General features: G+C 32.8%; 7 non-coding genes across 7 annotated transcripts; all 7 read right to left on the reverse strand.

The window, feature by feature from the left end:
- Positions 1-11,855: 11,855 nt before the first annotated feature.
- TRNAR-UCG (transfer RNA arginine (anticodon UCG)) lies at positions 11,856-11,928 on the reverse strand. The gene has a single exon. It is a non-coding gene; the product is annotated as a tRNA-Arg (tRNA).
- A 2,163-nt stretch (positions 11,929-14,091) lies between these two features.
- Positions 14,092-14,164, reverse strand: TRNAR-UCG (transfer RNA arginine (anticodon UCG)). The gene has a single exon. It is a non-coding gene; the product is annotated as a tRNA-Arg (tRNA).
- A 5,875-nt stretch (positions 14,165-20,039) lies between these two features.
- On the reverse strand, positions 20,040-20,112 carry TRNAR-UCG (transfer RNA arginine (anticodon UCG)). Its single transcript has one exon. It is a non-coding gene; the product is annotated as a tRNA-Arg (tRNA).
- A 1,409-nt stretch (positions 20,113-21,521) lies between these two features.
- TRNAR-UCG (transfer RNA arginine (anticodon UCG)) lies at positions 21,522-21,594 on the reverse strand. The gene has a single exon. It is a non-coding gene; the product is annotated as a tRNA-Arg (tRNA).
- Positions 21,595-23,014: 1,420 nt separating this feature from the next.
- On the reverse strand, positions 23,015-23,087 carry TRNAR-UCG (transfer RNA arginine (anticodon UCG)). The gene has a single exon. It is a non-coding gene; the product is annotated as a tRNA-Arg (tRNA).
- A 672-nt stretch (positions 23,088-23,759) lies between these two features.
- TRNAR-UCG (transfer RNA arginine (anticodon UCG)) lies at positions 23,760-23,832 on the reverse strand. The gene has a single exon. It is a non-coding gene; the product is annotated as a tRNA-Arg (tRNA).
- A 674-nt stretch (positions 23,833-24,506) lies between these two features.
- TRNAQ-UUG (transfer RNA glutamine (anticodon UUG)) lies at positions 24,507-24,579 on the reverse strand. Its single transcript has one exon. It is a non-coding gene; the product is annotated as a tRNA-Gln (tRNA).
- Between the last annotated feature and the right edge of the window lie 1,338 nt (positions 24,580-25,917).

Raw genomic sequence — 25,917 nt, forward strand, 5'->3', positions numbered from 1 at the left:
TGCTCCTGCAGGGGCAGATGGAGGGGGCACATGCAGCATCCCCTGGTGGCCGCTGGGCAGAACTACAGCGGGGCCCCAAAAATTATGAGAATGCACCTTGTTCCCCAAAATTACGGAGAGGCACCCTGGCTGCTGCTCCTGCAGGGGGGTGATGGAGGGGGCATGTGCGGTGCCCCCCGGTTGCCGCCGGGCAAAACTGCAACAGAGACCCAGAATTATTGAATGGCGCCCCGGGTCACCAAAACTAAAGGGAGGTGCACTGTCTGCTGCTCCTGCAGGGGCACACTTGGCACCCCCTGGTGGCCACCTGGTGGAACTGCAGTGGGCCCCCAAAATTATTAGAAGGCCTCCTGGATCCCCAAAATTACAGGGAGGCACCTTGTCTGCTGCTCCTTAAGGGAAAGGGGGAATGCGCGGAACCCCTGGTGGCTGCCTGGTGGAACTGCTGTGGGCCCCTAAAATATATAAATCTATGTTTTTTTTAGAGAATCAATCAGTTGCTTTAATACATAATCTGCATTGCACACACATACACACAGTATGGTCTGGCAAATGTGATTCTCGAGGACATGCCCGATTTTGATGCTGGGTAGTTGGGACATGCCCTTACTATCACCTCCTGGGGTCTGACTTGTGGGGACCTCATTTCAGGTCACTACCATGTTGAAAGTCCCTCCAGTGTTGGTGTGCTGTCCGGTCTGTGTCCCCATAAGGATAGGAATACGAGTGCACACACACACAGACACACACTCACAAACAATGACAATAGAATTTAAAAAAAAAACAAAGACAAAAAACTATACAGACTTTTAAATAACTACACAAGTATGACAAGACTACTTACACACACAGTACAGCACTCACCAATTGCAAAGAGCCACCTCAAAACCGCCAAAAACTCCTATCAACTCTCCAACACCAAACACAACTTCCTCTCACCTCGCCACTAGCTAAACCCACGAGGTTAGAGTGGTTTGGAGCAGTTTTATAGTAATGAGCACAGACACTCCTCCATCACGAATCAAACCAATCACGGACGAGTGACAAAAACGAAACTTAGAAAAAAAACGCGGCTGGGAACAGAAAAACACTGCCGTAACTGAAAAATGACACATTAAAAAAAAACAGACAACACGGCCGCAAAAACACAAAATCGGCCGCATTCTACCTTGTAAAAACGCGAATGACATCGACATCGAAAAATGGAAATAATCAAAATATGACAGCATAGTAAATGAGACGTAATAAATTCAAAAAGTTGCAAATTCACACATTCGATGTCATTCATGTTTAATCTCCCTCCAAATCGGTACAAATACGAATTTTAGTAAATATACCCCTTTAAGTCTATCCTGGGGCACACTTGTCAAACATTATTAATAAAATATAACTTTTAATATTCACAATTAGAATAGATCATCTCACAAAGCGACATGGCGACATGTGAAAATTGTAATCATAAACTTTTGGTGCAGTAATCAAGATTTGTATTCACAAACTTTTTGATACGATAATCCAATGTATCATAGCTAAATATATGCGGTATTGAAATACCAAACAATCTCTCTATACTCACACCTTAACCACCACACAATTGCAAACAAATGACAGATATCAATAGTGCCTTTTAATTAGTATCATAATTTCCATATAAAATATCTGTGTTGAGTTTGTATGAACTCTCCATCAGCACAATATCAATCATAAGGAAAGAGATTTTTACAAACATATAGGCAGCATTGATCTAAACATCAGAGTTGATTTATTATGGCTTTTTAAGAAACTCTCTCTATGTAAAATCCGAAAAAGCACATTCAAGCAATTACTAAAATTCATTAAACCACAATGGTCTGGATATCAAAGCAAAGATATAAGAATCTTTTTATAAGAGCCAATGGGCCAAATGCAGACCTGATAACTTCTGTGCATTTTCGCACAGCAGCCGATCTGGTCTGAACTGTGCATACTCTGGTGCCGCAGTGCGGCGGCACATACCAGACAACCGACGGCTGTCTCAGCCTTGTCAATCATGAATAGGCAGTTGCTGGGCATGAGGGGGTGGGCTGGGAAATGTATTGCCACCATTTTAGGGGAACGAACCAGGTAATGCAGGGCCACGGCGGCTGAGTGTATTTTCGCTTTGCAAGTGTGCAATCGCATATGCAGTCGTGCACTACAAAAAAGTTTTGTGCAGTTTCTGAGTTGCCCAGAACTTACTCAGCCACTGATTACTTCAGCCTGTTCGTGTCTGGAATTGATGTCAGACACCCACCCTGCAAACGCTTGGACACGCCTGCGTTTTTCCAAATACTCCCAGAAAACAGTCTGTTGCCACCCACAAATGCCTTATTCCTGTCAATCTCTTTGCGATCGGCTCTGCAAATGGATTCTTCATTAAATCCATCGCTCAGCAATGATCTACTGTGTACCTGTACAACGTGCATGCACATTGTGGTGCATACGCATGCGCAGTTTTGACCTGATAGCACCGCAGCTAAAAAAAAAACAAACTAGCGTACGATCAGGTCAGAATGATCCCCATGGTTTTGCCCATCTGTTAACAAAATTGGCTGCTACAATCAGCTCTGAATTACCCCCTCTAGAATCTTTCTCTCAGACTTTCTGCTTACTCAGTTTCTGAAAATGCCACCTGCTGTCTGAGAAGTGGTACTGCACTATATTTCAGATGATTCACACATGGCCTGCCATTTATGTCTTAGGAGGGAAGATTATCTAGTGCCATGAATGGCAGGTCATGACACTTTTTTCAGAAAGGTAATCGTGGACACTTCTGTACCTCTTCTGCTCAATTCCTTATCTAGTCCCCCAGAGGGTTATTAGTCAAATACATTCTGTGTTGCTTAGATATATTTGGAAGAAGAAACTTCCCCGAATAGCGTTTAGCCGATTAACTAGAGCACGGAAATTTGGCGGTCTTGAGGTTCCTGACTTAATGAAATACCAACTTGCTTGCCTTGTAGCACAAATAAGCGATTGGGCTTTACCTGCAGATGGGAAACAGTGGGTAGACTTAGAGAAATAGCTCTATCCTTATGTTCTGTTAATAGACTGATTGTGGATTCCGATCCAACAGAGGCTGATCTCACACACTGCTCCATGTGCTGTCTTAGATTCCTATAAAGCGTGGGATACCTTAGTGGTTTCATCTAAAACTGTCTCTCTACATTCCCGAAAAACTGTCTCTGTCTGCTCTCTCGGGCCTAATCCCGGACTCAAATCTTTCTAAATGGATATCTTGTGTTGTTGACATGATTTCTGAGTTTGTAAATGGTACAATTACTCTGTTTAATACTTTACAGTCACTATAACCTCCCTCTAGAGAACTATTTTCTTACACTCATATTGTTCATTGGATTATGGTCTGCAGGTCCAATACTCTTGCCACCCCCCACCATTTTAGCATCTAGTAACTCCAGAGGCTCTATAATATTCTGGTATGCTCTGGGGTTCAGCTCTAAGTGGAAACTAAATCACCCATACAACTTAAATGGGAAGCAGATTTAAATTGCTCACTTACCCAGCAACAATGGGAGTTGATTTATCTCTCGTCACATACTATGTCCAAATGTACCAATCATGTAGAAATGCACTTCAAACTATTGCACGGCCTCTACTTTACTCCAGCCAAGTTACATAAGATTTGGCCTGAGGTATCCAAACTATGCTGGAGGAACTGTATGGAGATAGGAGATATATTCCATATTTTTTGGACATGTCCTATAATCCGTAAACTCTGGAGTGATGTTTTTACTCTTGCTTCCGCAGTTCTCCATATCTCTCTTGAAGAATCACCTTCAGTTGCCTTATTACATATTTATCCAAAAGAGCTGTCTAATTCAGATAATTATGTTTTAGGCCACATTTTCATTGCCACTAGGGCAGCGATAGCCCAGGATTGGAAGAGCACCTCTCCTCCAACACTTCTGAAATTTGCCCGGAAGATCCACCAACCCTTTCAAATGGAGACCTTTGGTATACCTTACTCCTTTGATGCTAATTACGCTCTAGTTAAATGGTTCAGGTGGCATGAGTATTCGACATTGCAGGAAGGGGCTAATTTAATTCAGGAACCAGATTGACCATATGAAGTGGAATTGTAGAGTTCCTAACCATATTACTGTTTGTGTTTAGACTCCATATTGTTCCTGTTTTCTATGTGTGATGTATTGTATTTATTTCATGTATGTGTAACTGATTTGGAATTTGGACTCTGGACTCCCCCATCCTATTTCTTTATATTTTTTACTTCTTGTTTTTTTCCCTAATTTCCCCCATTCTTCATTCTGTATCCCTCCTCCTTCCGTGGTTCACGGACCTAAGCTCTCAATAAAAAACTATTGATGCAAAAAAAAGGGACTCAAACACAAGATCTTCTGATTAAAAGTCAGACATCTTATGCTCCTGAGGAAGCTAGCATCCATTAGACCAGCGAAACACGTTGAGCCTTTCCTTGTAGGACCACAAGTACCAGCACCCATATCCACCTCCTGGCATTATTTGGACCCATCAGCATCCACTGGATCAAATTCCGACACAAGTTTTTCTACAGACCCGGACTAATCCCCAATTGCCATCTGGACTCCATTTGCATGGGACTCCTAGGGGACTCTATCCGGAAGCACGTCTGGTAAAAAGCTATACACGAAATAACTTGTGGGCAAATGTGGATTAGTGTCCTAGCCAGGAATTGTGGACATTTGAATTGAAAGGGTTAATACTTTGTGGCTTCCTACAGTGTTCATTTTTTAATGTTGTTGTTTTATCCGTGAGAGATAAGAAAATCTCCTAGATAAATTCATTAAAGATATATTTTATATTTTTTATATATATTTTGTTATTGAATTTCAGCCGGCGCCAGTACTTTTCTTTCTCTTCATATATATATTTCTAAGGGAATTGACCTTCCCTGTACAGGCTGCCGTTGACAGCGCACTCTATTTGTATATTTATCTTATGCATTAGGCCACATAGTCATTGCTAAAATGTTTTTTAACACTTTTGAAAGTGTAGTAACATTAATATTCAAGTAAATAAATTTGTTTTGTTTCTTTTTCTTTTATTATTTCCCTGCATTGTACCACATGCAAGTCATTAAGATTTATGCAATAAGTCAGTATTATCTGTCATACTGAAACATTTTAACTCATGTAAAGCTACTTTATAATTTACGTTGCGTCCATCCTTATACCTTATCAGTTGATTCATTGTTAAAGTGCTTCTCTTTTCAGAGAAAGTTTGATCTAATAGTGAATGTATTATTGAGACAATCCAACTTTAGACAACGGCATTGGGTATACACTATACATAAAAACACTATATTGAGTGCTGATTGTACTAAAAAACATATTTTCCTATTGGGTGGGCTGGATTCCTTTCCATACTTTCGGCTGCTACTATAGTGAATAATCCATGTACAGATGGAGGCTCCCTTATCTTTGCCATGTCTCCACCTAAACCGAGGTTTAGTCACATCTGGGCGATAGCTTAGGTTGCTGAGTTTATACACGGATAGGTGCGTTGAGGCAGGACTACATACTTAGCATGCAACACAGAGCTCCACCATTAGGTGGCTAATGCTCCACTAAACCAGTACTTTAGAGTGAATAGCAGCGGATTGATCTACAAGCTCTGGTAAATAGTCAGTGACGACTGTAATGTTAATGCACTGTAAACTGTACACAGACCAATGGCTAGACTGAGAGTAAAAAAAAATAGACTTTCAGTGGGTGGCGCATCCAAGATGGCCATGTTTTAGCTGAGCTCTGTCTAACCACGTTCCATCCATTGCCATCTGCCCTGATTTTCCCTGAATTGCTTTCCCCACTGCACGGGGATAACTTCCTCACACTTGGAGGAACCCGGCAACATCTTTCTTGATGGGATAAACTCTATGTGAGCCCTGTTCCCCAGAGTCAGGCTCGCGATCGGGCCACTGCATGGTGGGTGATTACGTCCTCTAACTCCTACATTCGAGCTGCCTCGCCTAGAAGACCACGTCTAGATATAAATAAGGGCTACAACTCTGTTCCTTTTATCTACCGCCCGCTATTTGCCTGCTGGGGCTGAAGACACAGCTGATCTGAGCTGCTCTCGGAAGCCTGGGATGGAGATGCGGGGATGGGTGTAATTGGTGGCAGTGAAACACACACCTGCAGTGAGCAATCCCTGCTTGATTATCTGCAGCGTCCAGGGCAGTGTGTCGGCATTGATCATCAGAGCAAGACAGCAGGGAGATCCAGCGGACTGAGGATACACATGCTCCTGACTGCCCTATTGCTGGTTCCTCCAGGAGACTGGCTACTGATTGCTGTCTGGATACTTCCCGTGTAGGTCCGCTGAGTCTATTGCCTACTCTGCTGCTTTGCTTGTGTGGGAGTGACTGCACAGTGACTTGCTGGGCTCCTGCAGGTGAATGTACATTCCTCCTTGCCTGTGCCCAGGTCTGCTGACCCCTGCTTCCTGCTTTTGGAGTTCCACTGATGCTGCCTATGAAACTGAGAGGCTTCCTGCTGCCCAGCTGAGTGTTCAGTGTGGGGTCACTGCTGCCTGGCATCGAGGATCCTGGAGGTAGTCCTGGTGGCTGTAGGTGCCTCGGTGAATCACTGAATCCCACAATTACTAATCTGGGTTGTCTCCCCTAAACTAATTAACACTGCTGACTTCCTATCCTTGATCCTCTGGCTTGATCACAACCCTCCTTGTGTGTGCCCCCTTTCCTCTGAATTACCTATCTTCCCTAACCTTCCATACATTGCCCTACTTGTTCCCCCCTCCTCCCCCTTCTACTCTTTAACACAACTCCTTCACCACCCACAGGGCTCATTTTTCTGGTCTAAGTGGAACACATTGGCTACACTGGACTGTGTTTATATATTGTAATACTCTCCCCTAGTGGAACACTTATCATAATTTACAACCCCTGATCTAGGGGCCCAAGCATCTCCTCTATATGTACTCTGATTTCATATTGTGAGTTACAGATATTTGGTAGTCTCTTTACTGTGGGTGAGCTTCTGCTGCCATCTACTTGCAAAATTGGACAATTGTCTGAAACCACATATATTATTAATGTCACTTGTTATTACTGTTCCAGTTAATTTGATATAGGTAGGCTTACACTGCCATTTGCTGGTACTATTGAAAAACGACCTAGTTTTAGGAATAATGGGGGTCATTCCAAAATTCTTCACTCATTGCCGATTTTTGCAATGGAGCGATTAAGGCGAAAATGCGCATGCGCTAAGTATTTTAGCTCAAAACTTACTAGACTTACTCACGTCCGAACTAATAATTTTCATTGTTGAAGTGATCGGAGTGTGATTGACAAGAAGTGGGTGTTTCTGGGCGGAAACTGGCCATTTTCTGGGAGTGTGTGGAAAAACGCATGCGTGCCAGGATAAAACGCGAGAGTGTCTGGAGAAACGGGGGAGTGGCTGGCCGAACGCAGGGCATGTTTGTGACGTCAAACCATGAAAGAAATGGTTTGAGCTGATAGCAGTGTAGGAGTAAGTCTCGAGCTACTCAGAAACTGCTAAGAATTTTCTATTCGCAATTCTGCTAATCTTTCATTCGCAATTCTGCTAAGCTAAAATACACTCCCAGAGGGCGGCGGCCTAGTGTGTGCAGTGCTGCTAAATTCTGCTAGCGAGGGAACAATATCTATTATCACTTTTTCTCACTGTGCTCAGTTTTTTTTGGACATAAGTGAGCATACGCTGCCATTTACTGACGACATTGAATAATAACTAAGGTTCACAAACATTATAATTTATTATTACTGTGTTTTTGATATTCTCCCCCCACCCCACATATGAAAGGTAACAATGTAGCTATATTTTTGCCTACTCCATTCCTCTCTGGTTCCATTTGATTTCATCATACCATTTATGGGGTGTTGCATTTTTTCTCTAATGTGAAAGGAAAAGAAGAGGAAAATTTTCTTTTTTTTCATATCCCTTACCATCACTACTGTCTAATTGGTGATGATTTCCTGTGAACTCTGCTCTAGCTCTCTTGCTTGTAATAATATTCCTTGTTCCCCGCATTTGATGGATAAGCTCTTATTTTCATCTACGAATTTTCATCTACAATTCATCAATTGCCTCTCCCACTAGTGTCAATATGGCACATGGAAAGAATAAACGGGGAAATGCTTCCACACCACTGACACAACCCACATCCGCTGCAATTGAGGATAGTCAACCTCTAAGCCAATCTGACCCTACTACCCATTTGACTCAAACTGCACAGGAGATCTTATGAGTTCCCCATGCCACATATTGACAAAAGCTAGATGAATTTAAATTATCTTTTCAATCTACTGTCAAAGAGGTCACCGCTAACACTTCTAGGATAGCCGACCTTGAACAACGAGTTAGTAATATTGAAGATTCAACATTATCTATGCAATCCAATACCGACTCATCTGTAGCGATGATTCAAGAGCTACAAGACAAACTTACTGAATAGTTTAAAGACCAAAGGGTTAGAGATTCTTCACTTTGAATAATGGTTGATCTGATTTCATTATTATATTTCAAACTTAAGATGTTATCTTTATGTAAATATATATACACTTAGATGACAAACTTTGATCCAAGAATAATTTTAATTATTGATTCTGAAAAAAAAAAAATGTTTAGTATTCCACAATACCCAGCCTAGAATTTTGAGAAACCTTAAATCAACTTAAAGATACATTGACTGCTGTGCAATCTACAAAGTTTGCTAAATAGTTTAAAGACCAAAGGTTTTGAGATATTTTACTTTGAGCTGTGTTTGTTCTGATTTCATTATTATATTCCTTACAAAATATTTCATCTTAATGAAAAAAATACAGTATAAACAAATAACATTGAATCCAATGACCATGAAGGGACTCAAATCCTCAATCTTCTGATCCAAAGTCAGACACCTTATCCATTAGGCCATGGGGTCACTGTTTTTCAGATTATTAACATCTAAGAAAGTATAGTAACATAAAGATTCAAGTAAAAACATATTTGTTTTGTTTCTTTGAGAAACATGTTTTGGATAAACTTACACTCAAATGACAAACTTTAATCCAACAATAATTTCAATTATTAATTCTGAATAAAAGTAATATTGTTTAGTATTCTACAATACCCAAGTCAAGAAGTTTGAGAAATCTTAAACAAACTGAGAAATATATTTAATGGTTAATGTGCAATCTACAAAGTTTACTGATTAGTTTAAAGACCAAAGGGTTACAGATTCTTCACTTTGAATCATGTTTGATCTGATTTAATTATTATATTCCAAACTTAAGATATTATCTTTATGTAAAAATATATACACTCAGATGACAAACTTTGATCCAACAATAATTTTAATTATTGATTCTGAAAGAAAATAATAATGTTTAGTATTCCACAATACCTAAGCCTAGAATTTTGAGAAACCTTAAATCCACTTAAAGATACGTTGACTGCTGTGCAATCTACAAAGTTTGCTAAATAGTTTAAAGACCAAAGGTTTTGAGATATTTTACTTTGAGCTGTGTTTGTTCTGATTTCATTATTATATCCCTTACAAAATATTTCATCTTAATGAAAAAAATACAGTATAAACAAATAACATTGAATCCAATGACCATGAAGGGACTCGAACACTCAATCTTCTGACCCGAAGTCTGACACCTTCTCCATTAGGCCACGTGGTCACTGCTGTGTGAGTGATTAATGCCTAAGAAAGTATAGTAACAAAGATTCAAGTAAAAAAACATTTGTTTTGTTTCTTTGAGACAAATGTTTTGGAAAATCTTACACTCAGATGACAAACTTTAATCCAACAATAACTTCAATTATTAATTCTGAATAAAAGTAATATTGTTTAGAATTCTACAATACCCAAGTCAAGAAGTTTGAGAAATCTTAAACAAACTGAGAAATATATTTAATGGTTGATGTGCAATCTACAAAGTTTACTGAATAGTTTAAAGACCAAAGGGTTAGAGATTCTTCACTTTGAATCATGGTTGATCTGATTTCATTATTATATTTCAAACTTAAGATGTTATCTTTATGTAAATATATATACACTTAGATGACAAACTTTGATCCAACAATAATTTTAATTATTGATTCTGAAAGAAAATAATAATGTAAAGTATTCCACAATACCCAAGCCTAGAATTTTGAGAAACCTTTAATCAACTTAAAGATACATTGACTGCTGTGCAATCTACAAAGTTTGCTAAATAGTTTAAAGACCAAAGGGTTTGAGATATTTTACTTTGAGCTGTGTTTGTTGTGATTTCATTATTATATTCCTTACAAAATATTTCATCTTAATGAAAAAAATACAGTACAAACAAATAACATTGAATCCAATGACCATGAAGGGATTCAAACACTCAATCTTCTGACACAAAGTCAGTCGCCTTATTCATGAAGCCACGTGGTCTCTGTTTTGTTAACAATTAACGCCTAAGAAAGTATAGTAACAAAGATTCAAGTAAAAAACATTTGTTTTGTTTCTTTGAGACAAATGTTTTGGATAATCTTACACTCAGATGACAAACTTTAATCCAACAATAATTTCAATTATTAATTCTGAATAAAAGTAATATTGTTTAGTATTCTACAATACCCAAATCAAGAAGTTTAAGAAATCTTAAACAAACTGAGAAATATGTTTAATGGTTGATGTGTAATCTACAGAGTTTACTGATTAGTTTAAAGACCAAAGGGTTAGAGATTCTTCACTTTGAATCATGTTTGATCTGATTTCATTATTTATATTCCAAACTTAAGATGTTATCTTTATGTAAAAATATATACACTTAGATGACAAACTTTGATCCAACAATAATTTTAATTATTGATTCTGAAAGAAAATAATAATGTTTAGTGTTTCACAATACCCAAGCCTAGAATTTTGAGAAACCTTAAATCAACTTAAAGATACATTGACTGCTGTGCAAAATACAAAGTTTGCTAAATAGTCTTAAGAACAGAGGTTTTGAGATATTTTACTTTGAGCTGTGTTTGTTCTGATTTCATTATTATATTCCTTACAAAATATTTCATCTTAATGAAAAAAAATAGTATAAACAAATGACATTGAGTCCAATGACCATGAAGGGACTCGAACCCTCAATTTTCTGATCAGAAGTCAGACGCCTTATCCATTAGGCCACGTGGTTACTATTTGTCAACAGTTTAATGCCTAAGAAAGTATAGTAACATAAAGATTTAAGTAAAAAACATATTTGTTTTTTTCTATGAGACAACTGTTTTGGATAATCTTACACACAGATGACAAACTTTAATCCAACAATAATTTCAATTATTAATTCTGAATAAAACTAATATTGTTTAGTATTCTTCAATATCCCATTCAAGAAGTTTGAGAAACTTTAAACAAACTGAGAAATATATTTAATGGTTGATGTGCAATCTACAAAGTTTCCTGAATAGTTTAAAGACCAAAGGGTTAGAAATTCTCCTTTTGAATCATGTTTGATCTGATTTCATTATTATAATCCAAACATAAGATGTTATCTTTATGTAAAAATATATACACTTAGATGACAAACTTTGATCCAACAATAATTTTAATTATTGAGTATGAAAGAAAATAATTATGTTTAGTATTCCACAATACCCAAGCCTAGAATTTTGAGAAACCTTAAATCAACTTAAAGATACATTGACTGCTATGCAATCTACAAAGTTTGCTAAATAGTTTAAAGAACAAAGGTTTTGAGATATTTTACTTTGAGCAGTGTTATGATTTCATTATTATATTCCTTACAAAATATTTCATCTTAATGAAAAAAATACAGTATAAACAAATAACATTGAATCCAATGACCACGAAAGGACTCGAACCCTCAATCTTCAGATCCGAAGTCAGACGCCTTATCCATTAGGCCACGTGGTCACTGTCCGTCCAAAGCTTAACGCCTAAGAAAGTATAGTAATATAAAGATTCAAGTAAAAAACATATTTGTTTTGTTTCTTTGAGACAACTGTTTTGGATAATCTTACACACAGATGACAAACTTTAATCCAACAATAATTTAAATTATTAATTCTGAATAAAACTAATATTGTTTAGTATTTTACAATACCCCATTCAAGAAGTTTGAGAAACCTTAAACAAACTGAGAAATATATTTAATGGTTGATGTGCAATCTACAAAGTTTACTGAATAGTTTAAAGACCAAAGGGTTAGAGATTCTTCACTTTGAATCATGTTTGATCTGATTTCATTATTATTTTCCAAACATAAGATGTTATCTTTATGTAAAAATATATACACTTAGATGACAAACTTTGATCCAACAATAATTTTAGTTATTGATTCTGAAAGAAAATAATAATGTTTAGTATTCCACAATACCCAAGCCTAGAATTTTGAGAAACCTTAAATCAACTTAAAGATACATTGACTGCTGTGCAATCTACAAAGTTTGCTAAATAGTTTAAAGACCAAAGGTTTTGAGATATTTTACTTTGAGCTGTGTTTGTTCTGATTTCATTATTATATTCCTTACAAAATATTTCATCTTAATGAAAAAAATACACTATAAACAAATGACATTGAATCCAATGACCACAAAGGGTATCAAACCCTCAATCTTCTAATCCAAAGTCAGATGCCTTATCCATTAGGCCACGCGGTAACAATTTGTCAACCGTTTAATGCCTAAGAAAGTATAGTAACATAAAGATTCAAGTAAAAAACATTTGTTTTTTTCTTTGAGACAACTGTTTTGGATAATCTTACACACAGATAACAAACTTTAATCCAACAATAATTTCAATTATTAATTCTGAATAAAACTAATATTGTTTAGTATTCTACAATACCCCATTCAAGAAGTTTGAGAAACCTTAAACAAACTGAGAAATATATTTAATGGTTGATGTGCAATCTACAAAGTTAACTGAATAGTTTAAAGACCAAAGGGTTAGAAATTCTTCACTTTGAATCATGTTTGATCTGATTTAATTATTATATTCCAAATATAAGATGTTATCTTTATGTAAAAATATATACACTTAGATGACAAACTTTGATCCAACAATAATTTTAGTTATTGATTCTGAAAGAAAATAATAATGTTTAGTATTCCACAATACCCAAGCCTAAAATTTTGAGAAACATTAAATCAACTTAAAGATACATTGACTGCTGTGCAATCTACAAAGTTTGCTAAATAGTTTAAAGAACAAAGGTTTTGAGATATTTTACTTTGAGCTGTGTTTGTTCTGATTTCATTATTATATTCCTTACAAAATATTTCATCTTAATGAAAAAAAATACAGTATAAACAAATAACATTGAATCCAATGACCACGAAGGGACACGAACCCTCAATTTTCTGATCCGAAGTCAGTTGCCTTATCCATTAGGCCATGTGGTCACTATCTAGCCAAATATTAACGCCTAAGAAAGTATAGTAATATAAAGATTCAAGTAAAAAACATATTTGTTTTGTTTCTTTGAGACAACTGTTTTGGATAATCTTACACACAGATGACAAACTTTAATACAAAAATAATTTCAGTTATTAATTCTGAATAAAACTAGTATTGTTTAGTATTCTACAATACCCCATTCAAGAAGTTTGAGAAACCTTAAACAAACTGAGAAATATATTTAATGGTTGATGTGCAATCTACAAAGTTTACTGAATAGTGTAAAGACGAAAGGGTTAGAGATTCTTCACTTTGAATTATGTTTTATCTGATTTCATTATTATTTTCCAAACATAAGATGTTATCTTTATGTAAAAATATATACACTTAGATGACAAACTTTGATCGAACAATAATTTTAATTATTGATTCTGAAAGAAAATAATTATGTTTAGTATTCCACAATACCCAAGCCTAGAATTTTGAGAAACCTTAAATCAACTTAAAGATACATTGACTGCTGTGCAATCTACAAAGTTTGCTAAATAGTTTAGAGAACAAAGGTTTTGAGATATTTTACTTTGAGCTGTGTTTGTTCTGATTTCATTATTATATTCCTTACAAAATATTTCATCTTAATGAAAAAAATACAGTATAAACAAATAACATTGAATGCAATGACCACGAAGGGACTCGAACCCTGAATATTCTGATCCGAAGTCAGACGCCTTATCCATTAGGCCACGTGGTCACTGTCTGTCCAAAGATTAACGCCTAAGTAAGTATAGTAATATAAAGATTCAAGTAAAAAACATATTTGTTTTGTTTCTTTGAGAAAACTGTTTTGGATAATCTTACACACAGATGACAAACTTTAATCCAACAATAATTTAAATTATTAATTCTGAATAAAACTAATATTGTTTAGTATTCTACAATACCCCATTCAATAAGTTTGAGAAACCTTAAACAAACTGAGAAATATATTTAATGGTTGATGTGCAATCTACAAAGTTTACTGAATAGTTTAAAGACCAAAGGGTTAGAGATTCTTCACTTTGAATCATGTTTGATCTGATTTCATTATTATTTTCCAAACATAAGATGTTATCTTTATGTAAAAATATATACACTTAGATGACAAACTTTGATCCAACAATAATTTTAGTTATTGATTCTGAAAGAAAATAATAATGTTTAGTATTCCACAATACCCAAGCCTAGAATTTTGAGAAACCTTAAATCAACTTAAAGATACATTGACTGCTGTGCAATCTACAAAGTTTGCTAAATAGTTTAAAGACCAAAGGTTTTGAGATATTTTACTTTGAGCTGTGTTTGTTCTGATTTCATTATTATATCCCTTACAAAATATTTCATCTTAATGAAAAAAATACAGTATAAACAAATAACATTGAATACAATGATCATGAAGGGACTCGAACCCTCATTCTTCTGACCCGAAGTCTGACGCCTTCTCAATTAGGCCACGTGGTCACTGCTTTGTGAGTGATTAATGCCTAAGAAAGTATAGTAACAAAGATTCAAGTAAAAAAACATTTGTTTTGTTTCTTTGAGACAAATGTTTTGGAAAATCTTACACTCAGATGACAAACTTTAATCCAACAATAACTTCAATTATTAATTCTGAATAAAAGTAATATTGTTTAGAATTCTACAATACCCAAGTCAAGAAGTTTGAGAAATCTTAAACAAACTGAGAAATATATTTAATGGTTGATGTGCAATCTACAAAGTTTACTGAATAGTTTAAAGACCAAAGGGTTAGAGATTCTTCACTTTGAATCATGTTTGATCTGATTTCATTATTATTTTCCAAACATAAGATGTTATCTTTATGTAAAAATATATACACTTAGATGACAAACTTTGATCCAACAATAATTTTAGTTATTGATTCTGAAAAAAAATAATAATGTTTAGTATTCCACAATACCCAAGCCTAGAATTTTGAGAAACCTTAAATCAACTTAAAGATACATTGACTGCTGTGCAATCTACAAAGTTTGGTAAATAGTTTAAAGACCAAAGGTTTTGAGATATTTTACTTTGAGCTGTGTTTGTTCTGATTTCATTATTATATCCCTTACAAAATTTTTCATCTTAATGAAAAAAATACAGTATAAACAAATAACATTGAATACAATGATCATGAAGGGACTCGAACACTCATTCTTCTGACCCGAAGTCTGACGCCTTCTCCATTAGGCCACGTGGTCACTGCTTTGTGATTGATTAATGCCTAAGTAAGTATAGTAACAAAGATTCAAGTAAAAAAACATTAGTTTTGTTTCTTTGAGACAAATGTTTTTGGAAAATCTTACACTCAGATGACAAACTTTAATCCAACAATAACTTCAATTATTAATTCTGAATAAAAGTAATATTGTTTAGAATTCTACAATACCCAAGTCAAGAAGTTTGAGAAATCTTAAACAAACTGAGAAATATATTTAATGGTTGATGTGCAATCTACAAAGTTTACTGAATAGTTTAAAGACCAACGGGTTAGAGATTCTTCACTTTGAATCATGGTTGATCTGATTTCATTATTATATTTCAAACTTAAGATGTTATCTTTATGTAAATATATATACACTTAGATGACAAACTTTGATCCAAGAATAATTTTAATTATTGATTCTGAAAAAAAAATAATGTTTAGTATTCCACAATACCCAGCCTAGAATTTTGAGAAACATTAAATCAACTTAAAGATACATTGACTGCTGTGCAATCTACAAAGTTTGCTAAATAGTTTAAAGACCAAAGGTTTTGAGATATTTTACTTTGAGCTGTGTTTGTTCTGCTTTCATTATTATATTCCTTACAAAATATTTAATCTTAATGAAAAAAATACAGTATAAACAAATAACATTGAATCCAATGACCACGAAGGGACGCGAACCCTCAATCTTCTGATCTGAAGTCAGACGCCTTCTCAATTAGGCCACGTGGTCACTGCTTTGTGAGTGATTAATGCCTAAGAAAGTATAGTAACAAAGATTCAAGTAAAAAAACATTTGTTTTGTTTCTTTGAGACAAATGTTTTGGAAAATCTTACACTCAGATGACAAACTTTAATCCAACAATAACTTCAATTATTAATTCTGAATAAAAGTAATATTGTTTAGAATTCTACAATACCCAAGTCAAGAAGTTTGAGAAATCTTAAACAAACTGAGAAATATATTTAATGGTTGATGTGCAATCTACAAAGTTTACTGAATAGTTTAAAGACCAAAGGGTTAGAGATTCTTCACTTTGAATCATGTTTGATCTGATTTCATTATTATTTTCCAAACATAAGATGTTATCTTTATGTAAAAATATATACACTTAGATGACAAACTTTGATCCAACAATAATTTTAGTTATTGATTCTGAAAGAAAATAATAATGTTTAGTATTCCACAATACCCAAGCCTAGAATTTTGAGAAACCTTAAATCAACTTAAAGATACATTGACTGCTGTGCAATCTACAAAGTTTGCTAAATAGTTTAAAGACCAAAGGTTTTGAGATATTTTTCTTTGAGCTGTGTTTGTTCTGATTTCATTATTATATCCCTTACAAAATATTTCATCTTAATGAAAAAAATACAGTATAAACAAATAACATTGAATACAATGATCATGAAGGGACTCGAACACTCATTCTTCTGACCCGAAGTCTGACGCCTTCTCCATTAGGCCACGTGGTCACTGCTTTGTGATTGATTAATGCCTAAGTAAGTATAGTAACAAAGATTCAAGTAAAAAAACATTAGTTTTGTTTCTTTGAGACAAATGTTTTTGGAAAATCTTACACTCAGATGACAAACTTTAATCCAACAATAACTTCAATTATTAATTCTGAATAAAAGTAATATTGTTTAGAATTCTACAATACCCAAGTCAAGAAGTTTGAGAAATCTTAAACAAACTGAGAAATATATTTAATGGTTGATGTGCAATCTACAAAGTTTACTGAATAGTTTAAAGACCAACGGGTTAGAGATTCTTCACTTTGAATCATGGTTGATCTGATTTCATTATTATATTTCAAACTTAAGATGTTATCTTTATGTAAATATATATACACTTAGATGACAAACTTTGATCCAAGAATAATTTTAATTATTGATTCTGAAAAAAAAAAAATGTTTATTATTCCACAATACCCAGCCTAGAATTTTGAGAAACATTAAATCAACTTAAAGATACATTGACTGCTGTGCAATCTACAAAGTTTGCTAAATAGTTTAAAGACCAAAGGTTTTGAGATATTTTACTTTGAGCTGTGTTTGTTCTGCTTTCATTATTATATTCCTTACAAAATATTTAATCTTAATGAAAAAAATACAGTATAAACAAATAACATTGAATCCAATGACCACGAAGGGACGCGAACCCTCAATCTTCTGATCTGAAGTCAGATGCCATATCCATTAGGCCACATGGTCACCAATTTTCAAAAAAGGAACGCCTAAGAAAGTATAGTAACATAAAAATTCAAGTAAAAAACATATTTGTTTTGTTTTGTTTGAGACAAATGTGTTTGATAAACTTACACTCAGTGAATAAACTTTAATCCAACAATAATTTCAATTATTAATTCTGAATAAAAGTAATATTGTTTAGTATTCTACAATATCCAAGTCAAGAAGTTTGAGAAACCTTAAACAAACTGAGAAATATATTTAATGGTTGATGTGCAATCTACAAAGTTTACTGAATAGTTTAAAGACCAAAGGGTTAGAGATTCTTTACTTTGAATCATGTTTGATCTGATTTCATTATTATATTCCAAACATAAGGTGTTATCTTTATGTAAAAATATATACACTTAGATGACAAACTTTGATCCAACAATAATTTTAATTATTGATTCTGAAAGAAAATAATAATGTAAAGTATTCCACAATACCCAAGCCTAGAATTTTGAGAAACCTTTAACCAACTTAAAGATACATTGACTGCTGTGCAATCTACAAAGTTTGCTAAATAGTTTAAAGACTAAAGGGTTTGAGATATTTTACTTTGAGCTGTGTTTGTTGTGATTTCATTATTATATTCCTTACAAAAGATTTCATCTTAATGAAAAAAATACAGTATAAACAAATAACATTGAATCCAATGACCATGAAGGGATTCAAACCCTCAATCTTCTGACACAAAGTCAGACGCCTTATCCATGAAGCCACGTGGTCACTGTTTTGTTAACAATTAACGCCTAAGAAAGTATAGTAACAAAGATTCAAGTAAAAAACATTTGTTTTGTTTCTTTGAGACAAATGTTTTGGATAATCTTACACTCAGATGACAAACTTTAATCCAACAATAATTTCAATTATTAATTCTGAATAAAACTAATATTGTTTAGTATTCTTCAATACCCCATTCAAGAAGTTTGAGAAACCTTAAACAAACTGAGAAATATATTTAATGCTTGATGTGCAATCTACAAAGTTTACTGAATAGTTTAAAGACCAAAGGGTTAGAAATTCTCCTTTTGAATCATGTTTGATCTGATTTCATTATTATATTCCAAATATAAGATGTCATCTTTATGTAAAAATAAATACACTTAGATGACAAACTTTGATCCAACAATAATTTTAGTTATTGATTCTGAAAGAAAATAATAATGTTTAGTATTCCACAAAACCCAAGCCTAGAATTTTGAGAAACCTTAAATCAACTTAAAGATACATTGACTGCTGTGCAATCTACAAAGTTTGCTAAATAGTTTAAAGAACAATGGTTTTGAGATATTTTACTTTGAGCTGTGTTTGTTCTGATTTCATTATTATATACCTTACAAAATATTTAATCTTAATGAAAAAAATACAGTATAAACAAATAACATTGAATCCAATGACCACGAAGGGACTCGAACCCTCAATCTTCAGATCCGAATTCAGGCACCTTATCCATTAGGCCACGTGGTCACTGTCTAGCCAAAGATTAACGCCTAAGAAAGTATAGTAATATAAAGATTCAAGTGAAAAACATATTTGTTTTGTTTCTTTGAGACAACTGTTTTGGATAATCTTACACACAGATGACAAACTTTAATACAACAATAATTTCAGTTATTAATTCTGAATAAAACTAATATTGTTTAGTATTCTACAATACCCCATTCAAGAAGTTTGAGAAACCTTAAACAAACTGAGAAATATATTTAATATTTGATGTGCAATCTACAAAGTTTACTGAATAGTTTAAAGACCAAAGGGTTAGAGATTCTTCACTTTGAATCATGTTTGATCTGATTTCATTATTATTTTCCAAACATAAGATGTTTTCTTTATGTAAAAATATATACACTTAGATGACAAACTTTGATCCAACAATAATTTTAGTTATTGATTCTGAAAGAAAATAATAATGTTTAGTATTCCATAATACCCAAGCCTAGAATTTTGAGAAACCTTAAATCAACTTAAAGATACATTGACTGCTGTGCAATCTACAAAGTTTGCTAAATAGTTTAAAGACCAAAGGTTTTGAGATATTTTACTTTGAGCTGTGTTTGTTCTGATTTCATTATTATATTCCTTACAAAATATTTCATCTTAATGAAAAAAATACAGTATAAACAAATGACATTGAATCCAATGACCACGAAGGGACTCGAACCCTCAATCTTCTAATCCGAAGTCAAACGCCTTATCCATTAGGCCACATGGTCACTATTTGTCAGCAGTTTAATGCCTAAGAAAGTATAGTAACATAAAGATTCAAGTAAAAAACATATTTGTTTTTTTCTTTGAGACAACTGTTTTGGATAATCTTACACACAGATGACAAACTTTAATCCAACAATAATTTCAATTATTAATTCTGAATAAAACTAATATTGTTTAGTATTCTACAATACCCCATTCAAGAAGTTTGAGAAACCTTAAACAAACTGAGAAATATATTTAATGGTTGATGTGCAAGCTACAAAGTTTACTGAATAGTTTAAAGACCAAAGGGTTAGAAATTCTTCACTTTGAATCATGTTTGATCTGATTTCATTATTATATTCCAAATATAAGATGTTATCTTTATGTAAAAATGTATACACTTAGATGACAAACTTTGATCCAACAATAATTTTAGTTATTGATTCTGAAAGAAAATAATAATGTTTAGTATTCCACAATACCCAAGCCTAGAATTTTGAGAAACATTAAATCAACTTAAAGATACATTGATTGCTGTGTAATCTACAAAGTTTGCTATATAGTTTAAAGAACAAAGGTTTTGAGATATTTTACTTTGAGCTGTGTTTGTTCTGATTTCATTATTATATTCCTTACAAAATATTTCATCTTAATGAAAAAAAATACAGTATAAACAAATAACATTGAATCCAATGACCACGAACCCTCAATTTTCTGATCCGAAGTCAGTTGCCTTATCCATTAGGCCACGTGGTCACTGTCTAGCCAAAGATTAACGCCTAAGAAAGTATAGTAATATAAAGATTCAAGTAAAAAACATATTTGTTTTGTTTCTTTGAGACAACTGTTTTGGATAATCTTACACTCAGATGACAAACTTTAATCCAACAATAATTTCAATTATTAATTCTGAATAAAACTAATATTGTTTAGTATTCTACAATACCCCATTCAAGAAGTTTGAGAAACCTTAAACAAACTGAGAAATATATTTAATGGTTGATGTGCAATCTACAAAGTTTACTGAATAGTTAAAAGACCAAAAGGTTAGAGATTCTTCACTTTGAATAATGTTTGATCTCATTTCATTATTATAATCCAAACATAAGATGTTATCTTTATCTAAAAATATATACACTTAGATGTCAAACTTTGATCCAACAATAATTTTAGTTATTGATTCTGAAAGAAAATAATAATGTTTAGTATTCCACAATACCCAAGCCTAGAATTTTGAGAAACCTTAAATCAACTTAAAGATACATTGACTGCTGTGCAATCTACAAAGTTTGCTAAATAGTTTAAAGAACAAAGGTTTTGAGATATTTTACTTTGAGCTGTGTTTGTTCTGATTTCATTATTATATTCCTTACAAAATATTTAATCTTAATGAAAAAAATACAGTATAAACAAATAACATTGAATACAATGACCACGAAGGGACTCGAACCCTCAATCTTCTGATCCGAAGTCAGACGCCTTATCCATTAGGCCACGTGGTCAATGTCTGTCTAAAGATTAACGCCTAAGAAAGTATAGTAATATAAAGATTCAAGTAAAAAACATATTTGTTTTGTTTCTTTGAGACAACTGTTTTGGATAATCTTACACTCAGATGACAATCTTTAATCCAGCAATAATTTCAATTATTAATTCTGAATAAAACTAATATTGTTTAGTATTCTACAATACCCCATTCAAGAAGTTTGAGAAACCTTAAACAAACTGAGAAATATATTTAATGGTTGATGTGCAATCTACAAAGTTTACTGAATAGTTTAAAGACCAAAGGGTTAGAGATTCTTCACTTTGAATCATGTTTGTTCTGATTTCATTATTATAATCCAAACATAAGATGTTATCTTTATGTAAAAATATATACACCTAGATTACAAACTTTGATCCAACAATAATTTTAGTTATTGATTCTGAAAGAAAATAATAATGTTTAGTATTCCACAATACCCAAGCCTAGAATTTTGAGAAACATTAAATCAACTTAAAGATACATTGATTGCTGTGTAATCTACAAAGTTTGCTAAATAGTTTAAAGAACAAAGGTTTTGAGATATTTTACTTTGAGCTGTGTTTGTTCTGATTTCATTATTATATTCCTTACAAAATATTTAATCTTAATGAAAAAAAATACAGTATAAACAAATAACATTGAATCCAATGACCACGAAGGGACACGAACCCTCAATTTTCTGATCCGAAGTCAGTTGCCTTATCCATTAGGCCACGTGGTCACTGTCTAGCCAAAGATTAACGCCTAAGAAAGTATAGTAATATAAAGATTCAAGTAAAAAACATATTTGTTTTGTTTCTTTGAGACAACTGTTTTGGATAATCTTACACACAGATGACAAACTTTAATACAACAATAATTTCAGTTATTAATTCTGAATAAAACTAATATTGTTTAGTATTCTACAATACCCCATTCAAGAAGTTTGAGAAACCTTAAACAAACTGAGAAATATATTTAATGGTTGATGTGCAATCTACAAAGTTTACTGAATACTTTAAAGACCAAAGGGTTAGAGATTCTTCACTTTGAATCATGTTTGATATGATTTCATTATTAAAATCCAAACATAAGATGTTATCTTTATGTAAAAATATATACACCTAGATGACAAACTTTGATCCAACAATAATTTTAGTTATTGATTCTGAAAGAAAATAATAATGTTTAGTATTCCACAATACCCAAGCCTAGAATTTTGAGAAACCTAAAATCAACTTAAAGATACATTGACTGCTGTGCAATCTACAAAGTTTGCTAAATATTTTAAAGAACAAAGGTTTTGAGATATTTTACTTTGAGCTGTGTTTGTTCTGATTTCATTATTATATTCCTTACAAAATATTTAATCTTAATGAAAAAAATACAGTATAAACAAATAACATTGAATACAATGACCACGAAGGGACTCGAACCCTCAATCTTCTGATCCGAAGTCAGACGCCTTATCCATTAGGCCACGTGGTCAATGTCTGTCTAAAGTTTAACGCCTAAGAAAGTATAGTAATATAAAGATTCAAGTAAAAAACATATTTGTTTTGTTTCTTTGAGACAACTGTTTTGGATAATCTTACACTCAGATGACAATCTTTAATCCAGCAATAATTTCAATTATTAATTCTGAATAAAACTAATATTGTTTAGTATTCTACAATTCCCCATTCAAGAAGTTTGAGAAACCTTAAACAAACTGAGAAATATATTTAATGGTTGATGTGCAATCTACAAAGTTTACTGAATAGTTTAAAGACCAAAGGGTTAGAGATTCTTCACTTTGAATCATGTTTGTTCTGATTTCATTATTATAATCCAAACATAAGATGTTATCTTTATGTAAAAATATATACACCTATATTACAAACTTTGATCCAACAATAATTTTAGTTATTGATTCTGAAAGAAAATAATAATGTTTAGTATTCCACAATACCCAAGCCTAGAATTTTGAGAAACCTAAAATCAACTTAAAGATACATTGACTGCTGTGCAATCTACAAAGTTTGCTAAATAGTTTAAAGAACAAAGGTTTTGAGATATTTTACTTTGAGCTGTGTTTGTTCTGATTTCATTATTATATTACTTACAAAATATTTAATCTTAATGAAAAAATACAGTATAAACAAATAACATTGAATGCAATGACCACGAAGGGACTCGAATCCTCAATCTTCTGATCCGAAGTCAGACGCCTTATCCATTAGACCACGTGGTCAATGTCTGTCCAAAGATTAACGCCTAAGAAAGTATAGTAATATAAAGATTCAAGTAAAAAACGTATTTGTTTTGTTTCTTTGAGACAACTGTTTTGGATAATCTTACACTCAGATGACAAACTTTAATCCAACAATAATTTCAATTATTAATTCAGAATAAAACTAATATTGTTTAGTATTGTACAATACCCCATTCAAGAAGTTTGAGAAACCTTAAACAAACTGAGAAATATATTTAATGGTTGATGTGCAATCTACAAAGTTTACTGAATAGTTAAAAGACCAAAAGGTTAGAGATTCTTCACTTTGAATCATGTTTGATCTGATTTCATTATTATAATCCAAACATAAGATGTTATCTTTATCTAAAAATATATACACTTAGATGTCAAACTTTGATCCAACAATAATTTTAGTTATTGATTCTGAAAGAAAATAATAATGTTTAGTATTCCACAATACCCAAGCCTAGAATTTTGAGAAACCTTAAATCAACTTAAAGATACATTGACTGCTGTGCAATCTACAAAGTTTGCTAAATAGTTTAAAGAACAAAGGTTTTGAGATATTTTACTTTGAGCTGTGTTTGTTCTGATTTCATTATTATATTCCTTACAAAATATTTAATCTTAATGGAAAAATATACAGTATAAACAAATAACATTGAATACAATGACCACGAAGGGACTCGAACCCTCAATCTTCTGATCCAAAGTCAGATGCCTTATCCATTAGGCCACGTGGTCAATGTCTGTCTAAAGATTAACGCCTAAGAAAGTATAGTAATATAAAGATTCAAGTAAAAAACATATTTGTTTTGTTTCTTTGAGACAACTGTTTTGGATAATCTTACACTCAGATGACAATCTTTAATCCAGCAATAATTTCAATTATTAATTCTGAATAAAACTAATATTGTTTAGTATTCTACAATACCCCATTCAAGAAGTTTGAGAAACCTTAAACAAACTGAGAAATATATTTAATGGTTGATGTGCAATCTACAAAGTTTACTGAATAGTTTAAAGACCAAAGGGTTAGAGATTCTTTACTTTGAATCATGTTTGATCTGATTTCATTATTATATTCCAAACATAAGGTGTTATCTTTATGTAAAAATATATACACTTAGATGACAAACTTTGATCCAACAATAATTTTAATTATTGATTCTGAAAGAAAATAATAATGTAAAGTATTCCACAATACCCAAGCCTAGAATTTTGAGAAACCTTTAACCAACTTAAAGATACATTGACTGCTGTGCAATCTACAAAGTTTGCTAAATAGTTTAAAGACTAAAGGGTTTGAGATATTTTACTTTGAGCTGTGTTTGTTGTGATTTCATTATTATATTCCTTACAAAATATTTCATCTTAATGAAAAAAATACAGTATAAACAAATAACATTGAATCCAATGACCATGAAGGGATTCAAACCCTCAATCTTCTGACACAAAGTCAGACGCCTTATCCATGAAGCCACGTGGTCACTGTTTTGTTAACAATTAACGCCTAAGAAAGTATAGTAACAAAGATTCAAGTAAAAAACATTTGTTTTGTTTCTTTGAGACAAATGTTTTGGATAATCTTACACTCAGATGACAAACTTTAATCCAACAATAATTTCAATTATTAATTCTGAATAAAACTAATATTGTTTAGTATTCTTCAATACCCCATTCAAGAAGTTTGAGAAACCTTAAACAAACTGAGAAATATATTTAATGCTTGATGTGCAATCTACAAAGTTTACTGAATAGTTTAAAGACCAAAGGGTTAGAAATTCTCCTTTTGAATCATGTTTGATCTGATTTCATTATTATATTCCAAATATAAGATGTCATCTTAATGTAAAAATAAATACACTTAGATGACAAACTTTGATCCAACAATAATTTTAGTTATTGATTCTGAAAGAAAATAATAATGTTTAGTATTCCACAAAACCCAAGCCTAGAATTTTGAGAAACCTTAAATCAACTTAAAGATACATTGACTGCTGTGCAATCTACAAAGTTTGCTAAATAGTTTAAAGAACAATGGTTTTGAGATATTTTACTTTGAGCTGTGTTTGTTCTGAT

This window comes from Pseudophryne corroboree, chromosome 8 (assembly GCF_028390025.1).
Source record: "Pseudophryne corroboree isolate aPseCor3 chromosome 8, aPseCor3.hap2, whole genome shotgun sequence".
Lineage (NCBI taxonomy): Eukaryota > Metazoa > Chordata > Amphibia > Anura > Myobatrachidae > Pseudophryne > Pseudophryne corroboree.